The sequence below is a fragment of the Aquarana catesbeiana genome, linkage group LG03 (genome assembly GCF_042186555.1).
Source record: "Aquarana catesbeiana isolate 2022-GZ linkage group LG03, ASM4218655v1, whole genome shotgun sequence".
In the NCBI taxonomy this organism is placed as follows: domain Eukaryota; kingdom Metazoa; phylum Chordata; class Amphibia; order Anura; family Ranidae; genus Aquarana; species Aquarana catesbeiana.
In genome coordinates, this window is record NC_133326.1 from 728,579,528 (window position 1) to 728,589,416 (window position 9,889).

Sequence of the window (9,889 nt, forward strand, 5' to 3'; positions counted from 1 at the left end):
TTACAGACTAACTTTACTAGAATACATTAGGCTTGTGTATTATAGGGGTGTTTTTATTTAAAAAGTATATTTTCGTCCGGAACACCGCTTTAAGGAGCATAGTGTATCTTTACACTTCAGACAAAAGCACAACAGAAACCCTATAGGCCTAAAATTCTGGGGCAGTGACAAAATTCACCCTAATTGGAGAGGTGCAAACATGGGAAGGGAAATTTCCCAACGAGAATCGCAGTGGATATCTAACTAACACATTCAGTCCCAATGGATTCAATATCGAACTAGATTTAAATTGCTTCATAAGCAACTACTAACAACAGCCTAACTCATTTTGAAAATCACTATAAGTAGTATCATAAATCATCGTGGGTTTATCTTTTTTATGTGTACAGATACCAATCACCAGGGGCTCTAACCCCCTATGGAATTTAAGCATTTGAATTATAATTTTTCTTCTCAAAGTTTTTTTTATTGAAAAGAAGACATAAAGTTCAACAGGTAATATTTGTGTGACAAAAAACAATGATAGTTACACAATTTCTTTTTGTGCGTCTAATTAGTAACATGGACAGTAAGATCGTTGTCATAACAAAAGATACAGAAGGTGAGCATTAAAGTAGTACGTGCGGACGCATTGAGTTTATCACAGTATGTAAGTAAAGATAAAACAGAAAAAATAAATCTATACGCTTACATGAAAGGTAAATCCGCAAACATGTAAAAGGTCAAAACCTAGTAGACGTTGTGTAATCTATAAGAAATATTACCAGTGATGTGTCTGTAGGTAAGGTGGTAGTTAGTAAAGAGAGAATAAGAAAAGAGGAGAGAAAAGGGGAGGCAGAGAGAGTCTAGAGAAAGGGAAAGTGAGGAGAAGAGTTGTCGGGGGGGGGGGGGGGAGGGTTTGCATTGATTATCAGAACACCACTAAGTTAATCTGACATTATCGTGGTATAACTAGGGCTCTAGAAGGTGTTTGTCGAAGTCCGGGGGTAAAAAATGTTCAGCCCAGGGGTTCCAAATTTTAAATATAAAAAAAAAGTCAGTGCTACTACCCATACATCACATAGAAAGCAGAGATCCCAGTTGCTCGATCCACAGTCGCTGGCTGAGTAGTTATATGAGGAAAAGATGATCCCCACTCCGGTGATTGCTCTTGAGAAGTATAATATTTATTGACGAGCCACAGTGACCAAACGCAAATAAGAACAGTTGACGCATTTCAGCCTATAAGGCCTTAGTCATGGGTTATGACTAAGGCCTTATAGGCTGAAACGTGTCAACTGTTCTTATTTGCGTTTGGTCACTGTGGCTCGTCAATAACAATTATACTTCTCAAGAGCAATCACCGGAGTGTGGATGATCATCTTTTCCTCGTTTCAAATTTTAAGGTGTTGGGGAATCCTATCCAGAATTGTTGCTTCGATTGTACTATGAATCAAGGCTTGAGTGATCCTATTCTTAACTTCGGCGAGAATCAGTTTTGGGGATTTCCAGGCTCTGGCTATCGTCTGTTTAGCTGCTGTAGTAAGTTGAAGGAGGAGACAGGTCTGGGATCTGGTGTAATCTGAGGGGATAAGGTTCAGCAATGCAATAGAAGGGTCAGAATCAATGGTATGTTGAAGTAAGGTGGAAGCCATTCGGAATATTGCAACCCAAAATTCCTGTACTATCGGACACGTCCACCATATATGAACGTCGGAACCCCTCTCACCACAGCCACGGAAACATACTGAGGGGTAATTTGGGAGAAATTTAGAGATCCTGGCTGGAACCAGATACTTGAATTATAATTGTAATGCTCCTATACACTAATGCAGACCATTATTAATAAGATCTATTTACAGTATACCACTCTTTTATCTATACATATATACTCATGTACAGTATTGGTGGGCTTAGAGACTATATATAGCATAGATATCTCTTTGCCCATTTTTTAAATATGTATGTAGTACTACTAGGACCATGAGTTAGCAATGGATTGAGTAGTTTATAAGGATTACATTTATAATCGGGCGTACCACTGGAAACATTATGGCAGACTTACATATATACATATAAATAACATCGCGGACTTACATATACCCTCTATAAACATTTTGTTTGGGGTTTTTTTGTCCATTCTTGAATAGCCATACGTATTAAACCTATCACCGTGAATGAGGATAGGAGGGAGATTGAAATGGTCTGCTGTTAATATACAGGATTTTTCTTTCCATTTTACTATTATCATATTTTGCTATTGTTTTATATCTTTATTTTTATAACTTTTTGGCAACTGTTTTAGCAGTGTTATTTATTACGGATGTTTTTTTGGGGGTAAATTTGAGCACTTCCATGCAGAACCTCGATTTGCCCAATAGACTGGAAATTTTTTCCCCTAAAGAATAAGCCGAATGTTATTTTATTTCTGTCGAGTACTATTTATCGTTGCACGCTTTCATTGACGTTGTGACTATAGATATATCACTGTAATATTATAGAGACGTTCTTTTATATTGCTTGAGCACTTACCAATTCCGCCAGCAAGAAGGTAACTTTTTCCGCAGGAGTAACGGAAAATAATCAAAGTTTGATGATTTTCCGTTGATTTTCAACTGCTTTTAATTTTTGTGCAGGATATTGCTAATATATATTTATGCTTGATACCAGGTAGTTTAAGGCAGATTTAAGTTTGACTGATCATGCCAGAGGCAGAAAGAACCATTGCAGATGGAGGGGATGCTGGGATTCAGCTCCCGTCCATCAACAAAGGGGCGGTAATTTAATCATTGATGCTCGAGATGACGATCTTGATAGAGCCCGCCTTTGTTGCCGTTAAAACGTAGAGTCGTTTTGCGTGGTCAAGCCCTCTGAAGACGTAATGACGAAACGCGTCAGGGCATGACCACGCGACCCTACAGCTTTACACACCTAACGTAATCCCGGGACTCATCGAGGTGGGCAGTACGCCAATACTCCGACCAGCGGCGAGCAGACGTAAAGGATGTGATAGGCTCTTTTTAATTGTGACTATTGTAAGTATATTTTGACGGGGGGACACTTTTTTTCTGATAATAAACAATATTGCACTATGGAGAGTCTCCCCTATTGTTCTTTCATGATGCCTTGGTGATAAGTTAATAACCTGAAGTATATTGAAGTACGATCAGCAGCGGTTCCAGATCGACCCATTAGAATTAAGGAGATCTGAGGCCTGTATAAATCCAGTTTTCTGGTAAGCATTTACTCTAAAGGGATTGGGCACGAGGTGATATGGTGAAGGTATACCATCCCAAAGGACAGTACATCGGATTTATAGAGAAGCCTTTCCTGCTATTACCATCTCACTTATGCATGGGACAAATCACCTTTTGATGTACATCCTATGTGCCGCACATTTTCCAGGACACCAGGAAGTGCTCATTTTTCTTTTGAATTACATGAGACTTTGAACTCTCAATTGATATACTTAGTTTTATCTATTCATTTATTGCATGTTTTATTACTGTTTTAAATACGTTCATGGATTAAGACTTTTTAAATGTTTATACTACAGTTGGCAGGAGGTTATTTTAACTGCACTAGTATAACAGTTTAAATAAATAAGGAAAAGTCATAGCACTTAATGATGTATTATCAGCTTTGAATAAATATTCATCGCAAGCGCTGTTATTACTATTCTATTTTTAGAAAGTATACTAGTATTAATTATTTATTTGCGTTTTCATCTTATAACGGCAGCTAGAAGTGCGTCAAATTTTTTTGTAGCCATTGGAGCGCTAGGATCAGAGTGATTTTTTTCATGGCTGATATTTTTCATTATACCAATATTGTGTGTTTTTTTACCTTTGTGCATTCTATTCATGAAGGTGAACAGCCTTCTTTGTGCAGCAGCCCCCAGCCCCCTTAATACTTAGCTGAGCCCCATTGCGATCCAGCAAATGTGCACGAGAGCCTTGGCTCTCCGGGGACTCTCCCTCCTCACTGGCCTAGACAGCAGTGGGGGCCAATAGCCAATGAGCAATTGAGAAGAAAACAGGGGGCAGGGCTCTGTGTTTGAATGGACACGTAGAACAGCGGCTTGGGAGCAGGCCTGCTTGGGTGCCCCCATAGCAAGCTGCTTGCTCTAGGGGCACTCGGTAGGAGGGAGGGGTCTGGAGTACTGGCGGGGGAAACCGAGAAGAGAAGGATCGGGCCTGCTCTGTGCAAAACCACTGCACGGGGGAGGTAAGTATGACACGTTTGTTAATTAAACTGCTTTCCTGGCTCTCTGCTTCCTCATTGGCTCCCGCTGCTGTCAATCACAGCCAGTGAGGAGAGGGGGGGTGGGACTGAGCCACGCTCTGTGTGTCATATGGAAACACAGAGCGTGGCTCACTACCGATTTAGGGGAGGGCAACTCAAACTCACCCCCTGGCACATCTAGTTGGGCCATCCCAATATTGGTGACTTATGACCAAGATAACCATGCTCCTTAGGACAAGTGGTAGACGGTTCCATTGTCACATTTCTGTGCCAATGTAAACCAGTTAGTTCTGTGTAAATATTAATTTAAGTTTGTTCTTAGCTGTTTATCTAGGGTAATCTAAAGGTATGGACATTCTATGACAATGGACTCTGTCCCTCCTTTGGAGACCAAAAATTCTCTGGTGGGAGAAGTGTGTAGCCAAGTGATTAGCTAAGAATGGACACACAAAGCAGGGCTAAGGCGCAAGTATGCACAGGGGGCCCCCATAGCAAGTGGACTTTGGTGATTACGTCATGTAGTTGGGAAGTAACCGGGAAGAGCAAGAGAAAACATCTGAGGGGAGGTTGTGAAGAGGCCGAGTGGTGTGCCAGGTACACAGAGCAGACTGCATCCAGGAACTGAATTCCATTGCACTGGACATGAGCAAAGAACGTCTCCTAAAATATGACTGATCTGTGATAATCTGACAACCACACACCAAATTCATCTTTATTTTTTTTATCAGTACCTGTGGAAGTGACATGCAGCTCTGACCCTACCAGCGGTTCGGATGACAGCTATTTGAGTATTTCAAGGCTTAAGATATAATTATTTCTAGTGAATGTGAAGCCCTTGGGGAGTGTGTCGCACGTGTTTTTGGATCTTGGTGTTCGGTTCACGCTTTATTATTTACCACTAGGACCACCACCTGCTTTCTGGACTTTCACCACCAATTGTCCTTCATCTGTTTCTCATATGTTTTTAACCATATGAATGCCGGTCATACTATGGACTGACAGGAGCGCTGCTATAGTATTGGATGGTGCATTATTATGTACTTCTGGGCTGGATACTATTAGTTTATGAAGTAAAACAAAATAGATCAGTTGCACTGCGGCAGAATGGCACTGGCAGGCAAATCGCCGTTATCTTACGTCGCTTCTTCAGGCGGCCACTAGGGGCGCACATGTGCCTGCTACTCTCCCCCGGAGCCGATGCGAGTGCCCAGCGGTCTCGATGACCGCCGGGCTCCCACGATCGCTTGTGACACACAGAGAACCGGGATCCTTGTGTGTAAACACAGAGATCCCGATCCTGAGGGGAGAAGAGACAGATTGTGTGTTCATACAAAGTATGAACAGCAATCTGTCATCTCCCCTAGTCAGTCCCATCTTCCCTTCAGTTAGAACACACACTAGGGAACACAGTTAACCCCTTGATCGCCCCCTAGTGTTAACCCCTTCACTGCCAGTGACATTTTTACAGTAATCAATGCATTTTTATAACACTAATCGCTGTATAAATGACAATGGTCCCAAAAAATTTGTCAAAAGTGTCTGATGTGTCCACCGCAATGTTGCAGTCATGATAAAAATCACAGATCACCACCATTACTAGTAAAAAAAAAAATAATTAAAAAAATGCTATAAATCTATCCCCTATTTTGCAGATGCTATAACTTTTGCGCAAACCAATTAATTTACGCTTATTGCAATTTTTATTACCAAAAATATGTAGAATAATACATATCGGCCTAAACTGAGAAAAAATTAGCTTTTTTTAAAAAAAAAAGAGAATATTTATTATAGCAAAAAGTTCAAAATATTGTGTTTTTTTTCAAAATTGTCATTCTTTTTTTGTTTATAGAGCAAAAAATACAAACCACAGAGGCTATAAAATACCACCAAAGTAAGCTCTATTTGTGGGGAAAAAAGGACATCAATTTTGTTTGGGTACAGCTTTGTACGACCGCGCAATTGTCAATTAAAGTGACGCAGTGCCGAATCGCAAAAAATGGCCCGGTCATTCAGCAGCCAAATCTTCTGGGGCTGAAGCGGTTAAACAGCTTAAGAATTTTTTTAGTATATAAGTATAAAACAACACTAAAAACTTGTGTGAAATATGTTGGAGCACTTGCAGAGTGCTAAAGCGTGTGGGAGCTTCCACGTGCAGTGTCACAGGAGCACAGGAGGACCGCCGGAAAGTCTCTATTGAGGGATCCATGAGCGCCATGTGTTAGCCGCAGCTGGAGCCTCGATAAGTCTCATGGGGATGTCGGCTGTGTGTCTCTGTGTGTCTCTGGGTGGGAGTGGCCCAGGGCTGTCAAACTGGTGAGCCGCCCACAAGGTGTCTGGCCAATCAGAACGCGTTTTGAAGGCACCGCTGTTTAAAGGATTGGCTTGGCGCTTCTCTCTCCTCCTTTTGCTTTCCATGAAGGTAAAAAAAAAAACCTTCTTCCTTTAGAACCATTTTAAAATAAGGTTAGTGTATTTATCTGAGTAGTAGTGGTGACACTGTGTACTTTGACACGGAGTGTAACGCTGTGTCCATGGTTTCCATAACAGCGATAGGAGGGTATTAAGCGTGATGACACTGTCAGCCTGGCATCCTGCTGATGAAGCCCGGCTGTTCAGTCGTAACGCGTATGGGGGGGAGGCTGAAGGCTGAAGCTACCATCATACTGTGAGATCCGGATATGTATCAAAGTGCTGTATAGGACTGCTCTGTTCTGCTTTCTCTGTATTACCCACATTTAATAAATATTACGGTGAGCACTATGAGTCCCTTCTTTTGTATGTGGCTTATATGGTGACATCTTCCAGAGGATAAGCTGGATGGGGGCCATATGAGGAATGATCTATGGAGGAACCATTTAAAGGGGACATGCGCCTGAATTTTGGCACAAACTAAATCATACAAGAAGGTGAGGGTACTAAATATTACACATGGTGGAGAGCACGGGTGTTTTAAGAAGAAGGTGAAGAAGATATGCTAATATAAAGTGTGCAATATTTCCCTTTAGAATTGGGAGTCACAATTTGGATGCTGGACCTTACTCTCCATTTGCCGACCGCAATACATAAATATACATTGTGGCTTGCAAGTGGTGTTTTTTTTTTCATCCGGCGATTGGCTTTCTCATGAAAGCAGTCTGAGATGTTAATTAGCAGCTGGATCACTTTCAGGAGCAGCGGGAGGGCACCCCCATGTAATGTCATGGACTGGTGCATACTGGGCATGTGATGTAAAAAGTGGGTGGTGACACCAGGTGACAAAATCCATTAAAGATAAACTGATTACGAGTGAGTACAAGGGGGAGGCCCGATCAGATCCCTGCAAATATAAAGGAACCTATATGTGCGACACTTGCAAATATTGTAAATACATGTATACCACCAGAATTCCCACACTTCCAAATGGCCAAATATTCCGCCCCAAACACTTCGCAAATTGAAAAACTATCGGTGTCATTTACATGCTATGGTGTGATTGTAAATGCTTTTATGTAGGCAAGACGAAACTTGAGTTTTGGAAACGTGCCTATAGACACATCAGTAGCATGGAAACAAATAATTCCGACTTGCCCTTGGGCCGTCATACACAAACGGTGCATGCGGGCAGATTTCCCAGGATAAAGTTCCTGATTTTTGGGTTGTGTCCACCCCTAGCTCCAGAGGGGGTGACTGGAACAAAACCCTCCTCCAGCTGGAGCTGCGATGGATACATATCCTTAAAGCCACCATACCTCCCGACCTTAACGAGGCCGTAGGTTTCAAGCCCTTCTTGGAAGGGTTTTCTTCTGGTGGCATGGAAAGATAGAAAAATTGCCATACTACGCTACCCGAGTTGGAGTAATTCCCTTCTTTCCTGTTTTATGGAGACACTATCTTTCCAAACGACGTTTTTTTTATTCTTCCTCCCCAGTATAATAGGTATAGTACAGCCTGAATCTAATACGTAGTTTTTGTCTGGCTAGGGCAATTTTACCACAAATATGAAGTACCGTATTTATCGGCGTATAACATGCACTTTTTTCCCCTTAAAATCAGGGCAAAATCGTGGGTGCGTGTTATACGCCGATCCCCCGCTGATTGTGAGTGGAGGAGCGAGCGCTGCCGAGATACACATAGCCAAGTGTGCTCGGCTCCTCTCGGCTCCACTCACAGTCACACACAGTCCCGCCCTATGATGGACATAACACAGGGACTGGGCGTGACTGTGAGCATAGCCGAGCCTAACCGATTACACTCTGCTATGTATATCTCGGCTCCGCTCACAGTCACTCCCAGTCCTGCCATTGGACCTGTGTTATGTCCATCATAGGGCAGGACTGGGTGGGACTGCGAGAGGAGCCGAGTGCCGCAGAGATACACAGGACATCCGGCTCTGTATCTCGGCGGTGCCATTTTTTAACTGGAAGGCTGCAATGACACCGGAGCAAGGCTGCAATGACACCGGAGCAAGGCTGCAATCACAAGGCTACACTGACAAGGCTGCAAATGACACTGACAAGGCTGCAATGACACCGGAGCAAGGCTGCAATCACAAGGCTACACTGACAAGGCTGCAAATGACACTGACAAGGCTGCAATGACACTGACAAGGCTGCAATGATACTGACAAGGCTGCAATGACACTGACAAGGCTGCAATGACACTGAGAAGGCTGCAATGACACTGACAAGGCTGCAATGACACTGTCAAGGCTGCAAATGACACTTACAAGACTGCAATGACACTGACAAGGCTGCAATGACACTGACAAGGCTGCAATGACACTGACAAGGCTGCAATGACACTGACAAGGCTGCAATGACAAGACTGCAATGACACTGACAAGGCTGCAATGACACTGACAAGGCTGCAATGACACTGACAAGGCTACAATGACACTGACAAGGCTGCAATGACAAGACTGCAATGACACTGACAAGGCTGCAATGACACTGACAAGGCTGCAATGACACTGACAAGGCTGCAATGACACTGACAAGGCTACAATGACACTGACAAGGCTGCAATGACACTGACAAGGCTGCAATGACACTGACAAGGCTACAATGACACTGTCAAGGCTGCAAATGACACTTACAAGACTGCAATGACACTGACAAGACTGCAATGACACTGACAAGGCTACAATGACACTGACAAGGCTGCAATGACAAGACTGCAATGACACTGACAAGGCTGCAAATGACACTGACAAGGCTGCAATGACACTGACAAGGCTGCAATGACAAGACTGCAATGACACTGACAAGGCTACAATGACACTGACAAGGCTGCAATGACAAGGCTGCAATGACACTGACAAGGCTGCAAATGACACTGACAAGACTGCAATGACACTGACAAGGCTACAATGACACTGACAAGGCTGCAAATGACACTGACAAGGCTGCAATGACACTGACAAGACTGCAATGACACTGACAAGGCTGCAAATGACACTGACAAGGCTGCAATGACACTGACAAGGCTGCAATGACACTGACAAGACTGCAATGACACTGACAAGGCTGCAAATGACACTGACAAGGCTGCAATGACAAGGCTGCAATGACACTGACAAGGCTGCAATGACACTGACAAGGCTGCAATGACACTGACAAGGCTGCAATGAAAAGGCTGCAAATGACACTGACAAGGCTGCAATGACACTGACAAGGCTGCAATGACA